The following is a 16,750-nucleotide window of genomic DNA, read 5'->3' as shown; positions in this document are numbered from 1 at the left end:
AAATACTGGGAAAGGTTCACCATAAGGACATTAAATATACTCAACTGTAGAGTCAATGGTAGATGTAAAGGTAATAGAATAGTATATATTTAGTATATGTCCTCACAATAGGAATAAATTACAAGAAAACGGAGGCAGAAAAAAAAAGTATATGGAAATAGAATACTTGCTAATTGCCTTATAGATACAAGATGGGGTAAAAGTTATTAAAATTAGAAAGCAGCTAAAATTTAAAAGAAAAAAATTAAAGGTTAAAACAAATTAGTGAGTTAAAAAAAACAAGTAAAAAGAAATCCACAGAGCTTATGAATAAATAAATTGGTTCTTTAAAAATCAATTAAATTAAATCAGTTACACAAATGTGAGAAAAATACAAAACAGTAAAATAGTATATGAAATAAAATAATATACAAAATAAGAAATAGCAAAGGGGAATAATGATAGCTGTCAACAGAAAGGAAGTTAAATCAAAAGACACTTTTCTGCCCAACTCTATACAAATTTATTTGAAACCCTAAAGGAAATAGCTAATTTTCTAGGAAAATATGATTTACCAAAGTTGACCCTAGTAAACGTAGAGAATCTAAACAAAATAAATTTAAAAGATAAAATAAAGGTATAAAGAATCTTCCCACAGATAGCTCTATAGTGAAATTTTACCAAACCTTTAAAGATTAGATCACACAAATACGATTTAAACTATTCCAAAGCATGGAAAAGTAAGGAAAATAATAAATATAGAATTGATATCAAAACCTAAAAATATTGCACAAAACAGAAAACTATAGCCTATTCCCACTTATAAACAAGTATGAAAAATTCTTAAATAAAACATTAGCCAAAGGTTAACACAACATTAAAAAATAATGCATCATGACATCAAGAATTTATTTCAAGAAAGACAAAGATAATTAAATTTTAAGAAATTTTCATGTTCTAATTGCTTTCATGTTTACTTTATTTTATTTTATTCTATTATAATAATTTTTTATTATGTTAGTCACCATACAGTACATCCTTAGGTTTTGATGTAATGTTCCATGATTCATTATTTGTGTACAACACCCAGTGCACCGTGCAATATGTGCCCTCCTTAATACCCATCACTGGCCTACCCAATCCCCCATCCCCCCTCCCTCTGAAGCCCTCAGTTTGTTTCCCAGAGCCCATAGTCTCTCATGGTTCATTCCCCCTTCTGTTTACCCCCCCTTTCATTCTTCCCTTCCTTCTCTTACCGATCTCCCTGCTATTTCTTATGTTCCATAAATGAGTGAAACCATATGATAATTGTCTTTCTCTGCTTGACTTATTTCACTTAGCATAATCTCCTCCAGTCCCGTCCATGTTGCTGCAAATGTTGTGTAATCATTCTTTCTGATGGCTGAGTAATATTCCATTGTATATGTGGACCACATCTTCTTAATCCAGTCATCTGTTGAAGGGCATCTTGGCTCCTTCCACAATTTAGCTATTGTGGACAATGCTGTTATGAACACTGGGGTGCATATGGCCCTTCTCTTCACTATGTCTGTATCTTTGGGGTAAATACCCAATAGTGCAATTGCTGAATCATAGGGTAGCTCTATTTTTAACTTTTTAAGGGACCTCCACACTGTTTTCCAAAGTGGCTGTACCAACTTGCATTCCCACCAACAGTGTAAGAGGGATCCCCTTTCTCCACATCCTCTCCGACATTTGTTGTTTCTTGCCTTGTCAATTTTTGCCATTCTAACTGGTGTAAGGTGGTATCTCAATGTGGTTTTGATTTGAATTTCCCTGATGGCTAATGATTTTGAACGTTTTTTCATGTGTCTGTTAGCCATTTGTATGTCTTCATTGGAAAAGTGTCTGTTCATATCTCCTGCCCATTTTTTGATTTGACTGTTTTTCGTGTATTGAGTTTGAGAAGTTCTTCATAGATCTTGGAAACCAGTCTTTTATCTGTAGTGTCATTTGCAAATATCTTCTCCATTCTGTAGGCTGCCTTTTAGTGAATTAGAAACCAGGAGCACAGTAGAGCAGATCAACAAAACTAGAAGCTGGTTCTTTGAAAGAATAAATAAGATCAATAAGCCACTGGCCAGACTTATTCAAAAAACAGAAAAAGGACCCAAACTAATAAAATTATGAATGAAAGGGGAAAGATCACAACCAACACCAATGAAATAGGAAGGATCATTAGAAACTTTTATCAACAATTTTATGACAATAAATTAAACAACCTGGAAGAAATGGATGCCTTCCTGGAAACCTATAAACTACCAAGACTGAAACAGGGAGGAATTGATTATTTAAACAGACTGATTAATTATGAAGAGATTGAAGCAGCGATAAAAAACCTCCCCAAAAACAAGAGTCCAGGGCGTAACGGATTCCCAGGGGAATTCTACCAAACATTCAAAGAAGAAATAATACCTATTCTTCTGAAGCTGTTTCAAAAAATAGAAACAGAAGGAAAACTACCAAACTCATTCTATGAGGCCAGTATTACCTTGATCCCCAAACCAGGCAAAGACCCCATCAAAAAGGAGAATTACAGACCGATATCCCTGATGAATATGGACGCCAAAATTCTCAACAGGATCCCAGCTAATAGGATCCAACAGTACATTAAAAGGATTATCCATTATGACCAAGTGGGATTCATCCCTGGGATGCAAGGGTTGTTCAACATTAGCAAATCAATCAGTGTGATAGATCATATCAACAAGAAAAGAGTCAAGAACCATATGATCCTCTCAATAGATGCAGAAAAAGCATCTGACAAAATACAGCATCCTTTCCTGATTAAAACCCTTCAGAGTGTAGGGATAGAGGGTAAATTCCTCAATTTCATAAAAACCATCTATGAAAAGCCTACAGCGAATATCATTCTCAATGGGGAAAAGCTGGAAGCCTTTCCCTTAAGATCAGGAACACGACAAAGATGTCTACGCTCGCCATTATTATTCAACATAGTACTAGAAGTCCTTGCAACAGCAATCAGACAGCAAAAAGGGATAAAAGGTATTCAAATTGGCAAAGAAGAAGTCAAACTGTCTCTCTTCGCAGATGACATGATACTCTATATGGAAAACCCAAAAGACTCCACACCCAAATTACTAGAACCTGTAGAGCAATTCAATAATGTGGCGGGATACAAAATCAATGCTCAGAGATCAGTTGCATTTCTATACACGAACAATGAGACTGAAGAAAGAGAAATTAGGGAATCCATTCCATTTACAATAGCACCAAAAATCATACGTTATCTTGGAATTAACTTAACCAGAGACGTAAAGGATCTATATTCTAGAAACTACAAATCACTCTTGAAAGACATTGAAGAAGACACAAAATGATGGAAAAATATTCCATGCTCATGGATCGGAAGAATTAACATAGTTAAAATGTCCATGCTACCCAGAGCAATCTATGCTTTCAATGCTATCCAGATCAAAATACCAATGACATTTTTCAAGGAACTGGAACAAACAGCCCTTAAATTTGTATGGAACCAGAAAAGGCCCCGAATCACCAAGGAATTGTTGAAAAGGAAAAACAAAGCTGGGGGCATCACGTTGCCGAATTTCAAGCTATACTACAAAGCTGTGATCACAAAGACAGCATGGTACTGGCACAAAAACAGACACACAGACCAATGGAACAGAATAGAGAACCCAGAAATGGACTCTCGGATCTTTGGGCAACTAATCTTTGACAAAGCAGGAAAAAACATCCAATGGAAAAAAGACAGTCTCTTCAATAAATGGTGCTGGGAAAATTGGAGAGCTATATGCAAAAGATGAAACTTGACCACTCTCTCACACCATATACAAAGATAAACTCCAAATGGATGAAAGACCTTGATGTGAGACAGGAATCCATCAAAATCCTAGAGGAGAACATAGGCTGCAACCTCTTCGACATCAGCCACAGCAACTTTTTCATGACACATCTCCAAAGGCAAGAGAAAGAAAAGAAAAAATGAGCTTGTGGGACTTCATCAAGACAAAAAGCTTCTGCACAGCCAAGGAAACAGTCAAAAAAACTAAGAGGCAGCCTGTGGAATGGGAGAAGATATTTGTAATTATTTTCATGTTTAATTGTACAGACTGATTTCTACAATATTAGATTATGGTGGAGATATGAGGCATATTGTCTTTTTCTTGGCTTTTGCTGCAAAGAATAAATATAATTCATCAAATTAATAGAGCTATGAAGAAAAAATAATACAAAAATGTTCTTTAATGGCAAAAGGTGCTTAACAAAAGTATGTAAAGTAATCAGTAGTCATTAATGGTTATGTTCTTATAACAGATACTTCCTTAAAATGATACAATGATATGTAACCCAAAAAGCCAGTATCGTCCCCAAAAGGGATACGTTTGACCCTTTGCTGCAAAAGCCATGAACAAGACAATATGCCTAGTATCTCCACCAAAATCTAATATTGCAGAAATTAGAAATTAATCTGAACAACTAAACAAGAAAACAGTTAAAAACATAAGAATTTGGAAAGAACAAGGTTAAATCTATTTTATTTGTATATACTACATTACTGTCTTTCTGAAAAACTTAAAGTAATTGATGGAAAACTATATTGACAATGAAAGAATTCAGTGAAGTTGGAAGATACAACATTACTATGCAAAAATAAAATCAATATTCTTCACATATATGAAAATATCAATTAGAAGATGAACGGAAACAAATTTCATTTACATCAGAAAAAAAAATCTAAGTAAAGCCTTAACAATACCTAATATCCACATGAAGCAAGTTATAATATCTCCTGAAGGAAACAGAGGAGACTTAAATAGATGTTTTTGGGTTTTTGGGTTTTTTTCTGGTTTTGGTTTTTGTTTTTTAAAGATTTTATTTATTTATTTATTTATGAGAGAGAGCAAGAGAACACAAACAGGGAGAGTGGCAGGCAGAGGGAGAAGCAGACTCCCCACCAAGCAAGGAACCTGATGCAGGGCTCGATCCCAGGACCTTGGGATTATGACCTGAGCCAAAGGCAGATGCTTAACCGACTGAGTCACCCAGGCGTCCCTAAATAGATGCTTCTGAATAGACTCAATGCTAAAAAGATGTCGAATGTTCCTAAGTAAATTTACAAATTTAACCTGATCCTAAAACAGACACCAAATTTTTCTGGAATTAAGTAACTTGATTATACAGTTTATTTGGAAGAATAAACAAGAAAGCAAACAAGAATAGCTAGGAAACCCTGAAAGAAATATGAGCTGTGTGTATGTGTGTGTGTGTGTGTGTGTGTGTCTGTGCATGCAAGTGTGCATGCATGCACTAACCCTATCAGATATAAAATTATATCATAAAGTTTATAATTAAATGGGGTGGTATTGATGCATGATTAGATAGACTAATAGAACAGAATAGAAAATCCAAGAATCCAAGTGCAAGCAAAGGCTTCCTGTAATGATGGATTAGTTTGTTATATAGCAACTGTCCTGTAAAGAATAAGTAAAAAGCTGAGTAATATAAGAAGGAAAAGAAAAAGAAACAGTTTTGTGTTTCATGTGTGTAAGAAGCATCAGAGAACTGCCAAGGTAGTGAAGACTTGAGAAACCATGACTCTGGAGAGAACAGAAACACAGAGAGGTATACCTGATATACTGTGTCTCAGACCCCCTTGAGGCTGAGTGGAAAATGTCAACTGCAAGGTTGAAAGACTAAAAAGAGCTCCTGTCAATTTTATGGGGACAAAAATTAGAGTTAAAGTCCTATCATGGAGGACAGGCTCTGATAAATACACCAGCCTATTATAAATTGGAACTCACAGACTGCTACCCCAGGAGTAAGAGTAAACCAGAAAAGACAAGCCCTCATTTAGTCTATAGCCAAGCTTTGAATAAAATCAATTACATATTTGCATATGGTTATCTGCCCCTACTCTCAGTGCTTGTCAAAAGTAATATTTAGTCCTCTACAGAGAATAAAATTTTTCCGAACCTTTGTCATTATTCATAACAATATCTGTCACTGAATCAAAATGGTTAGGCGTACTGAGGAAAAGGAGATATGACCAAGGCTAAAGAAAAATATGATAGAAACAGACACACAGGAGATTCATATATTGGCATTATCCTATGTGGACTTTAAAATAAGTTTTCAAGAAATTGGATGCCATATGGAGAACTTCAGGAGAGAATTGAACTATAAAAAGTATAAAACAGAAAAAAAAATACAGAAAACTATTTTTAAACTATAAAAAAAGGAAAAGGAAATTCTAAAGTATGAAATACCACTGCCATTTCATGATCTTTAGGGTGGCTATAATAAAAGATACAGATACTAATAAGTGTTGGTGAGGATGTGGAGAAATTGGAATTCTCATAGCCTACTGATAGTGATATAAAATAAGGCAGTCTCTATGAAAAACAGTCCAGGAGTTCCTCAAAAGTTAAATATACATAAAGTTACCATAATGACCCAGCAATCCCACTCCTAGGTATATACCTAAGAGAAATGAAAGTTATGTTCATACAAAAACTCAACTGTGAATGTTCATAGCAACATTATTCATAATAGCCAAAATGTAGAAATAACCTGTGTCAGTTAATTGATAGATAAACCAAATGTATAGCCACACAACAGAATATTATTTAGCAACTAAAAGGAACTAACTACTGACATATGCTACAGCACAGAAGAATTTGAAAATGTTATGCTAAGTGAATGGATTCAGTCACAGACCACGTATTGTATGATTCTGTTCATATGAAATGTTCAGAATAGGCAAATACATACAGACAGAAACCAGAATAGTAGGGCCTAGGGCCAGGAGTATTTGGAGAAGATGGGGAGAGCCTACTAATGGGCGTGAGGTTTCTTTTTGGAGTCAAAAATGTCCTAAACTTGATTGTGGTAATAATTGTACAACTCTGTGAATGTACTAAAAACCATTGTATTGTCCATTTTAAATAGGTGGATTATATAGTACATCAGTTATATCCATAAAGATTGATACAATAATTATTAAATACAGTGACTTAATTATTAAAAATTATAAAAATACAGTAATCTAAATAAAGAACTCAGCAAATAGGTTTAACAGATTAGACACAGATGAAGAGAAGATTAATAAACTAGAAGATAAATTGAAAGAACATATACAGACTAAAACCTAGGGAAATGTTTGGGAAATATTGAAAAGAGATTAAGACATGTGTGGAACATGGTTTAAAAGTTCTAACATGTGTAATTGGAATCCCAAAAGAATGGAGCAAATAAGCCAGGAACAATATTTAAAAAGATGGTGGCTGAGAATCTTCCAAAACGACATTAAATAACAATTCAGAATGTGCTACAAACCCCAAACATGATAGAAGAAGAAAAGAAGAAGAAGAAGAAGAAGAAGAAGAAGAAGAAGAAGAAGAAGAAGAGGAAGAAGAAGAAGGAGAAGGGTAAAAAACAACTATGACCAGATACATCACAGTAAAATTTCTGTAAAACAAAAGGAAAAATATTTAAAAGATTCAAAGAGAAATGACACATTATCTTGAAAGAATAAGTGCATATGGAAATATAACACGATCAAGACAGCACATCAGATTAATGAAGAAAGGGAAGAATTTCTTGGTAAGTATGGTGGGGAGAACTGGAGAACCACGTCAAATTGATCTATTCTTCATACTACACACCAAGATAAGCCATACAAATAAATACAAGTAAACACAAAAAGGAAACTTGAGTGTATAGTTTTATAAACTAAGAATGGAAAAATCTCCAAGAGTCAAAATCCAGAAGCAAGAAGGGAAATGAGTGATAAATTTGACTAAACAATTTGCACGGCCAAAAAACTCTCTAAACCAATCACAATGTTCAGGAGGATGAATTCTCTGGCTCCATGTTCAATCTTGTGGTAAGAGAGATAATGCCATGTGATTGGTAAGCACTTGACAGAGAAAGGCCAGTTCCTGAAATGAACAGAAGTCTATCACCGTTACACCATGAATTAGATGCTGTTTTTCACATTGCATGTTCCCTCTGCAAATGTAGTTTTTTGGCTAAACCATGAATAGGCCAGTTTCAAGTGGTATTTCACAGGGTAGAGTTTGCTTGTATACTAAGTCAAAGGTAAAAAAAAAAAAAACAACTTATAATGTTAGTAACTGCATCTTTATTTGGTGTTTAAAACTGATTTCTCTTCTTCATTTTTAATTACCTTCTTTCCTTTCCTGTCATTTCTAATCTGTCACTTATTTTTTCTCTTCAGATAATGTAATAGACATAATTTGCCTAGTGTTAGAATACTAAAGTAATTCTCAACAATGAGACAAAACTCATTGGACTTTATTTTATAAAGTTTTACTTTTTCTGATTTAATTTATTTAAAAATATAGATTCTGCTTCCTATCTAAAAACTCTGAGAAATCCCTGTACTACATGCTAATTACCTAAAGCATATGTGCTTAATTTTATGAAATGGACAAATTGAAAGTAATGAAAATAAAAGGCTTCAGATTATTGTCAGATGATATGTCATATAAAAGGGAACTATATTAACCTTTGTGAACTTAAATAAATAATAGCCAAATTTTATTGAGTGTTCATTATGTGCCAAACATTTTACTAAATGTTTTATGTGTGCTCTCTTTTGTTTAATCTTCAAAATAACCCTTTAGGGTAGAGACTAATATGGTCCCTTTTTACCAATAAGGAAACAATGGTTTAAAGAGTTAGTAATTGGTGGAGCTTGGAATGCAACTCACTGGTGTTACTAGAAGTTCTTCTCTTAGCCCCTTCACTACATTGCCTCATACTTTAAAGTTCCTTAAAAATGTCTACGTTTGTTTGTCTGTTTTAATTTTTAATTTAAATTCAATTTAGGTAACGTATATTGTATTACTAGTTTCAGGGATAGAATTAAGTGATTGTCTAAGGTTTTTTTTTTTTTAACCATAAACTTCTATTGGCTCCATTTTAAAAATCCTTTAATATGTGCAGATCATGTTCAACAAACAACAAATAAGCCATATGGCAACTGGACAGGTAGTTTTCCTATATTGGAATCTGCAGGCAATTTGTAATTTAGGAATTATTTTGCTAGACACATAATAAGTATAATTTTTCTGATTCTCACTTTTTGTTACGTACCAAGGAAATTATTTTAAAAATAGGGCCAATAATATTTCTGAACAAATGGCTGTGAATGTTTGCACATTGTTTCAGTCTCCACTGCAAGCAAATGGCAACAAGAGATAAAATGTTTTAAGCAAAAATAAAAGGAAAAATGACAGAGGTTCAAAAACAAGATAATCATCTCCATGGCAATATCTAGTAAAGCTGAACATATTTCATCCTACAAGTTGGTTCATTCCACTTCTAGGTGTATATGCTAGAGACAAATCTCCCAAGATACTGAACAAGCATAAAACATAAGCTCAACAGAATGGGTGTGGCAGATGTTGGGGCTTGCTCTACTCCAGGAAGTAGGCATTACTAGACATGGGCATTCAGGAAAGTGCTATAAAAGGTCTATGTGAGTTGAGAATCATTACTAGACTTAGTGCTTAATGCCAGGGGCTGCGTCAGGCTGCTGAGCTCCCTCACCCCATAAAAGGATGGACAAAGATAGGTTGCTGATAGCCTGGGATTTTGGCTGTTAGTACATTGGAGAACTTGAGAACCTGAAGGTAAGTACTCAATCTCATGAGGAAGAACTAAACCAATCTGCCCACAACTCCGTGATTACTCTACAACATCCCATTATTACTGACAGTAGTACTACTTTGAAAGCCACAGAGGATCTGGTTCTGGAATTAGCATTCCCATTAATGTCAAGAATAATAGATCTCTTACATGACTATTTCGAAGTGTACCTGTAGTGGTATGTAATGCAATAGGACTAGAGAAAAGAAATAAGAAGTACGTGTTTGGAAAGAAAAAGACAAAACAATCTTTATCTACAGACAATACCACTCTCCAAACAGGGATTCTATATGTTAATTATTAGAACTACTAGAGAATTCAGCAAGTTTGTGAATACGAGATCAGCATCAAATATCATTAACATCCTTATATGCTGTCAATAATTGTCTGAAACATGTAATAGAAAAAATCTCACTCATAATAACAATGAAGACGATACAATACCCAAGAATAAATCTCACAACATCTTGAAGACATTTTGAAAAATTTTAACAATATTGTTGTAGGAAATAAAAGACCTAATTAAATCAAGGCATGAGTGAAAGGGGAGACTCCATAATTTGAAGATGGTAATTCCCTGTGAATTCATCTACAAACTCAATGCAATTCAATCAAAAGGCCAGTGTGCATTTCTGTAGAACTGGACAGTGCAATTTAAAAATTCATACAGAAGAGAAAAGACTCAAGAATAACGGAGATAACACTGAAGAAAAAGAGAGGATGGGGAGGAAGGAGTCACTTTTCCTACCAGATATAAAGAGATGGAATAGAATGGAGAGTCCTAGAAATAAAAAATATGTATGGACATCTCATATGAAGATGGCTTACAAAATTAGGAAAGGTTGGATAATTTAATACATGGTGCTAAATTAATAAGTCATTTGTATAAGGGGCAACTGGGTGGCACAGTTAATTGTCTGACTCTGGATTTCAGCTCAGATCTTGGTCTCAGTGTTGTGAGTTCAAGCCCCTCGATGCACTCACTAAAAAAAAAAAAAAAAAAAAAAGGCAAGTTATTTGTATAAAAATGACATTGAATCTCATCCTCTTACATACAAAATTAAAGTAAAAATTAAAACTTTGAAACTTTGAAAAGAAAATATAGGAGAATATGACTAGAGTAGAGAAGACTTCATTAAACAAGATATAAAATGAGTATTGAAAAAAAGACACATGATCGAAGTTATAAAAGAATCCATAATACAGAAGAAGGCATTTACAATCTATATTATGAAAACAAGCTTAATATCCATAACTTTTAACATTAATAAGAAAGTGGTAATTTAATAGAAAAAATGGGCAAGGACAGGAAGCTTGTATGGTCAATAAACATATATATGCTCAATGAGATATACTATTACACACCTATCAGATTGGCAAAAACAAAAAAATCTGACAGTAGTAAATGTTAGCAAGATTGCAGAGAATCAGGAACTTTCATATGATGCTTGTGGAAATTTTATAGTTTTCATATTCCGTTAGTTGTCATAACCATTTTGTGAAGAGCAATTTGGCAATATTTAGTAAAGTTGGAGATCTTCTCTCTGACAATATAGTTAATTCCATTTCTAGGTACAAACTCTCTATGCATTGTCTAGAGACAATCTCTTTTATGCATGTAAGGAGACACATAATGTTTATCGCAGAGCTGTTTCTAAAAGCAAAAACTGGAAACGACATAATTGTCCTACAAAAGGAGTATTGACAAATATTTGTGGTATATTCATAATGCTAGAGTGAGCTAGAATAATTTGTTTCAATATGAATAAGTCTCTAAAACCTTGTACTGCAGAGTAAAAAATACCAGATGATACGCTTACATAAAGTTCAAAACATGAAAAAACAGTGCTATAGAAATTCTCTATCGCTGTATACATGCGTAGTGTATGTGTAGCATTAGTACAAATACATGCTTAGGCAAATAAACAAATTCACCATGATGCTTACCATTGGAAGAGAGGGGCACTGGGTCTTCAATTGTGTTTGTAATATTTTACCACTTTGAAAAGTCTGAAGCAGAATCTGGCAAAATATTAAAACTTTCCCAGGGCTGGGTTGTTAGTAAGATTTTTTAAATTGAAAACATATAGCACGGGTTACAGATATCAACATCACATAAAAGGCTTTTCCTTTAAAAGCATGGCTTTATCTAAGTTCGCACGTTTGAACTTGCAAAACATGGATTTGTCTTCTCAAGGACACTGCTTTCCCCACACAAACTGCAGCAATGAATCCAAGCATTCAAGCGCTGTGGAAAATTTTTTAGGCAGTATGCTTTAATCAGCATCTTCTGCCAATGATTTTTCTTTTCTTTCCCATTACAAAGGATGCCAGTAGAGCGAATGCAATCATGTAACTGCACAACATTACTAGGGGCGAACCACAGAACCTGAGAACTGCCGGGGGGGGGGTTTAAATACACATTTTAATTTTGAGTAAAAGGGTCCCTTGTTTCCCTGATGAATGTGATGTGGCGTTTTCTGATTGGCAAGTGACCCATAGAAAGCACCCAAGGAATAATCATGTCACAGTCCAATTTCGTAATTAAGTGTAGTTTTGTTTGCGGCCTTAATTGCATTTGTTGGAAGCTGCGTCCTTGATTTCCCAATCATGTCTGTGTTTTTACTTGCCCCATGTAAAAAATGAACAAGAGGAGTTGGTCTCCAAAGCAATCCGGATCTGGGAGATTTGTTTGGTAGGGACAGCAGTAGCATGTTTGTCTCATTATGTAGCGGCCGTCGTGCTCCCGGGAAAAAGCTGAGGCTTCAGATCATGTGGGCCTTTTTACTATAACCGGGAATGCGTCCTGTCCGCTAAATGCGGCTCACCTGATACGTCTCCCTAAACTCTGTCACCTCCATTAATAAATGGGCTGGCGTAAGGGGCTAGCTCCTTTGTCGGGCTTTACAGAGAGAGAGAGAGGTTTCCTCCCAGCACGACCCTCACTTTCACCTTCCCTCCGGAATGACCGAAGAAAGTTGAAAAATATGAGAATGCCTACGAAAGTGCTTTGTATGCTGGAAACTGTTTTACAAGTGTAGTAACACCATCCTGGATGTAGGGAAGCGGCACGTTTGCGGAACTCCATGTCCCTTTCCCTCTAAAGGAAAAGGGATACCTACTGGCTCTTTTGAGCACGAGGTTTCCTTCAAGGAGAGGTGGGTGGAAAGAAAGGGTATGGTATTCACCATGCCCAAGCAAGCCCCAATTTTCTCACGAGGATGAACCATCCCAAGCCCGCAATCAGTGTCTGGCAAGCAGCGGGGTCCCAGCGTACCCGCGCTGATTCCAAAAGCATTGTGCGCGCTCCCGAAGCGAGGGCACGGGCGGAGCGCGGAACAGCCCATCCGCCGCTGAGCCGGCCAGACTGGGTGCAGAGACAGCTGGGCTCCCCCTGCAAACCGCTTTGTGCGCACTTTTCACAAGCAGCTCTGCGGCATGAGGTGCCCCTCGCCCAGCCCCGGCCCCACACACCTCCCCACCCCCACATCAGCCTTTCCGAAGCTCTTTTCTAAGCCGGAAACAGATTGTTTTGAGCAAGAGAAGGAAAACAAATGATAAACAGCACAACCTTCTGCCATCCCAGGAAGACAGTGCAGCTAGAGGAAAAGAGGTAATACTGGTTCAGCATTAAGTTGCCAGTGGCGGAAGAGGGTCGGAGTCGAAAAGGAAATGTTTGTTCACCTCTGTACCCTGTGAAGTGTGTTGTGATGCCATTTGACAAGCCAGTTCAATCATGTAAGTTCATTTACTTAATTAACTCCTCAAGAGTACCCGTTCTCGAAAGTGATGTCATTCTCCCTTAATTGAGACATGAATGAATGCATCAGGATTCAGGGGAGGCCGCCCTTCTGAAATGCTGGTACCTAAGAGGACACAGGAAAGGCCCCCTTTAAGTCAAGGGGAAGACCACAGAGTGTCCCCTGAGTGACGGTGGCTATTGTCGATGCACTCACTCTGAATTTCTTCTAGGACAGTACCTTTGGACAATAGTAGGTAGTAGTTAGTATTCATTTCCGTTTCTTCAAGACTTATGTGGCCAAGCAGAGCCATAAAAGAGGCACCCCTCCTGGCCAATCCTCCCTCTAGAAGGCACTCACCTTCCTTCCCACCTGCCTTTGCTCTTTCCTCCACCAGAGACAACCCTTCCTCTGGCATTCCGTTTGACAATTTATTTTCACTGAAAATAAAAGATCATTTAAAAGTCCAGAACGATCATAACGGTTGTCACTGCTAGCCTTGTTCATTGCAAGGGGACAATTTGAGATAATAAGTTGATATAAGATAATTTAAGGATTCACATTTTCTTCATTTAGTAGAATATTAGTTAATCTAAAATGGTTATCTCTTAGGAACAAAGATAATAAGCATGAAATTTTTCAGACGAAAGGCAGTATTATATAAAAGAGCAAACTCTGGACCCAGACTTCCTTATGAGCTGTGTCACCCAAGCAAGTTCTTAACCTGCTTTGCCTTAATTCCCTCAGTAGTATAATCAGGACAGCAATAATGCCATCCTCGTAAGGTTGTTAATCCATATAAAACACTTAGGACAGCATCTTGCTCATTAAGTGCTCCATCAACATTAGTGCTATTTTCTTTAAAAGAGCATTAACTTTATCTATTTTTTAAGATTTTATTTCTTTCTTTCTTTCTTTCTTTATTTATTTATTTTATTCCAAAGAGAGAGAGAGAGCACGTGCATGTGTAGGGGGAGGAGCAGAGGGAGAGGGAGAAGCAGACTCTTGCACTGAGCACAGAGCCCAGTGCAGGGCTCCATCCCCGGACCCTGAGATCATGACCTGAGCCAAAAACAAGAGTCTGACGCTTAACCGACTGAGCCACCCAGGTGCCTCTAACTTAAGTTTAGAAGTAAAAACAGCTCAGAATCTATAGGAACACTGACCACATATGCCTGATATCTTTCTCTCATGGGAGTCAAGTCACTTTAGAAGTCGATGGTTTCTGTGGGGTCTGAAGTTTGGCATTTAATAATGTCAAGTGGCTTCCTATCAAAAGACTCTCCACGGTATTTGTCACTAGAATTTGCACACAACTGGTAACACATGAGCACTCCACTAGCAAATATATTTACAGAGGAAGCATGATATATTGAATTTTTTCTTTCATCTAGGGAGACCACTTCCCTAGATTTAATCAGTTTTAACCAGAAACTACAGACATTCACGTAGAGATGTAAGGAAAATTTTTATGCGAATTCCTCAAGGAACAGAAATGGTATATTATTTGAAATATAATCAAAAGCTAATTTTGCCACAATTTGAACCTCATCAATATATTATAATACTGCCTAAGAGAGTTTTAAAATACTCATCCTGGGCTTGACCCTATAAGAAAAGTAACAAAATTTAGAAAGAAACACAGTTTTAAAATTGATTTTGTTCACATTTTTATGTTTTTGATCTGTCAGCTTTTTCCATCCCCAAAATACTACTATCAAGAACTTTCCTTTTCCTTAGGAAAAAAAAAAAACAAAGAATGCTATGGGAGTAAATAAATAAGGTGGTCAATAGAAACAGCTAGAAATTCTAGATGCCAATTTTTATTAGGGAATTTTAAAATAGATTTTTTTCCTACAGTTTCCCCATATTACAAAATTACTTCTTCTATTTGGTGGACATTCTGAAGAAACAATCTATGCATCTCTCCTCCTGGCCCCACCCATTCCCTTCCCCTGGCCAGGAGACTGCTGGAAGGAGCACAGTTTGAGAGCACAGCTAGGAACTTCAGTTCCGGTCCCAGCATCTAACATCATGGCCTTAAGCACTCACTCAACCTGTAAACGCGATTCTTCAACTTAAAATTAGCAGTTGGAGAGTAATGATCTTCAGGAGCCCTTCCAAATGCTCACATTCTATAAACGTAGCTTTTAGAAGATGTCATTAGCTGTTCTACGTCTGCTAACATAGGAATATTTGTCCTTGAAAGTTTTTTTTTGTTCTTGTAACTGAACCTACATGAGACGGAGCCCAGCCTACACAATGAGAGGCCCCTCTTGTGGGTCTTCCTTTCCAAATACTCCCCAGCTTCTTAGAATAACGGAGCATAATACCCCCATGAGAGCAGTAGCCTTTGAGGGCAGATACCACATGGAAGGACAAAGAAGGATAAACAACATTTTGATATCATCAATTTGTGGTTTTAACAATTATTTTTATTTACAGAGTTTTATATTTTCAGCACAAAATTTCAGCCCAGCATAAGGTAGAAGCACTTGAACCTAAGAAGCTGCTTGATACTTACAAACCTCTAAAAGTGTGCCCGAGAATGTTCTGGAAACTGACAAGCTCCCAGCACAGCCTCAGAGAACTGAGTGACCCACTCAAGTCCCAGGCACAGTGAAGGGGAGAGCCTTCTGCTGTGACTCCTCTGTCCCCAGTCCCTGCATTCCTCTAGCCTGGGGGGCTGGGAACACCGAGGTTCTATGATTTGTACTCGTTTTCTGTAACTGGACTCTCCTTGGCCTTCCCTTGGTCATACTCATCTTGTACTCCAGCTCTAATGACATTATATAGATCTTGTCCTCAGGTGCTCTCCTGAATCCTAGCTGGCTCTTAGGTGTGTCCCTGCCCGCCACTGTTTCATAGCTTCCTGGAAAAAAATGGTGTCCATTCCCAGAAGTTTGGGTAACTGTGCTTTTACCGTGGCTGTCAAACCATTCAGCTATTGTAACCCTCCCTTTGAGGCTTTGGTCTGAAGCTGTCTGGTTCTTGAAGTCTATGCCACTCTGTTAAAAGAGCATGAATCACACTGAGTGTAGCCCCACAAATTGTAGTGTGGCTATGAGATAACTGGCTCCGTGTGAGGCCTAGGGGTACAGTAACAAGAAGGAAAGTGTTCTTGTCTGAAGTTGCTAACAGTCTAGGGCCGGCGTTCTCAGTCTGCGGCTTCAAGGTCGTCAGAGTCTCCTAACAAGCCACAGGGACTCCTGGCCTTTTCAACCAACATTTCAGGAATTTGAGGGGTTTTGTTTGTTTGTTTGTTTGTTTTTGCCTGTGTCTGTTTAGCATCTTTTTTGGGAACATAGCACACACACTGTCTGCTTACCAAATGTAATTCAATGATAAAT

This window comes from Ursus maritimus, unplaced genomic scaffold (assembly GCF_017311325.1).
Source record: "Ursus maritimus isolate PB19 unplaced genomic scaffold, ASM1731132v1 scaffold_11, whole genome shotgun sequence".
Classification (NCBI taxonomy): Eukaryota; Metazoa; Chordata; class Mammalia; order Carnivora; family Ursidae; genus Ursus; species Ursus maritimus.
This window is presented reverse-complemented; position numbering follows the sequence as displayed.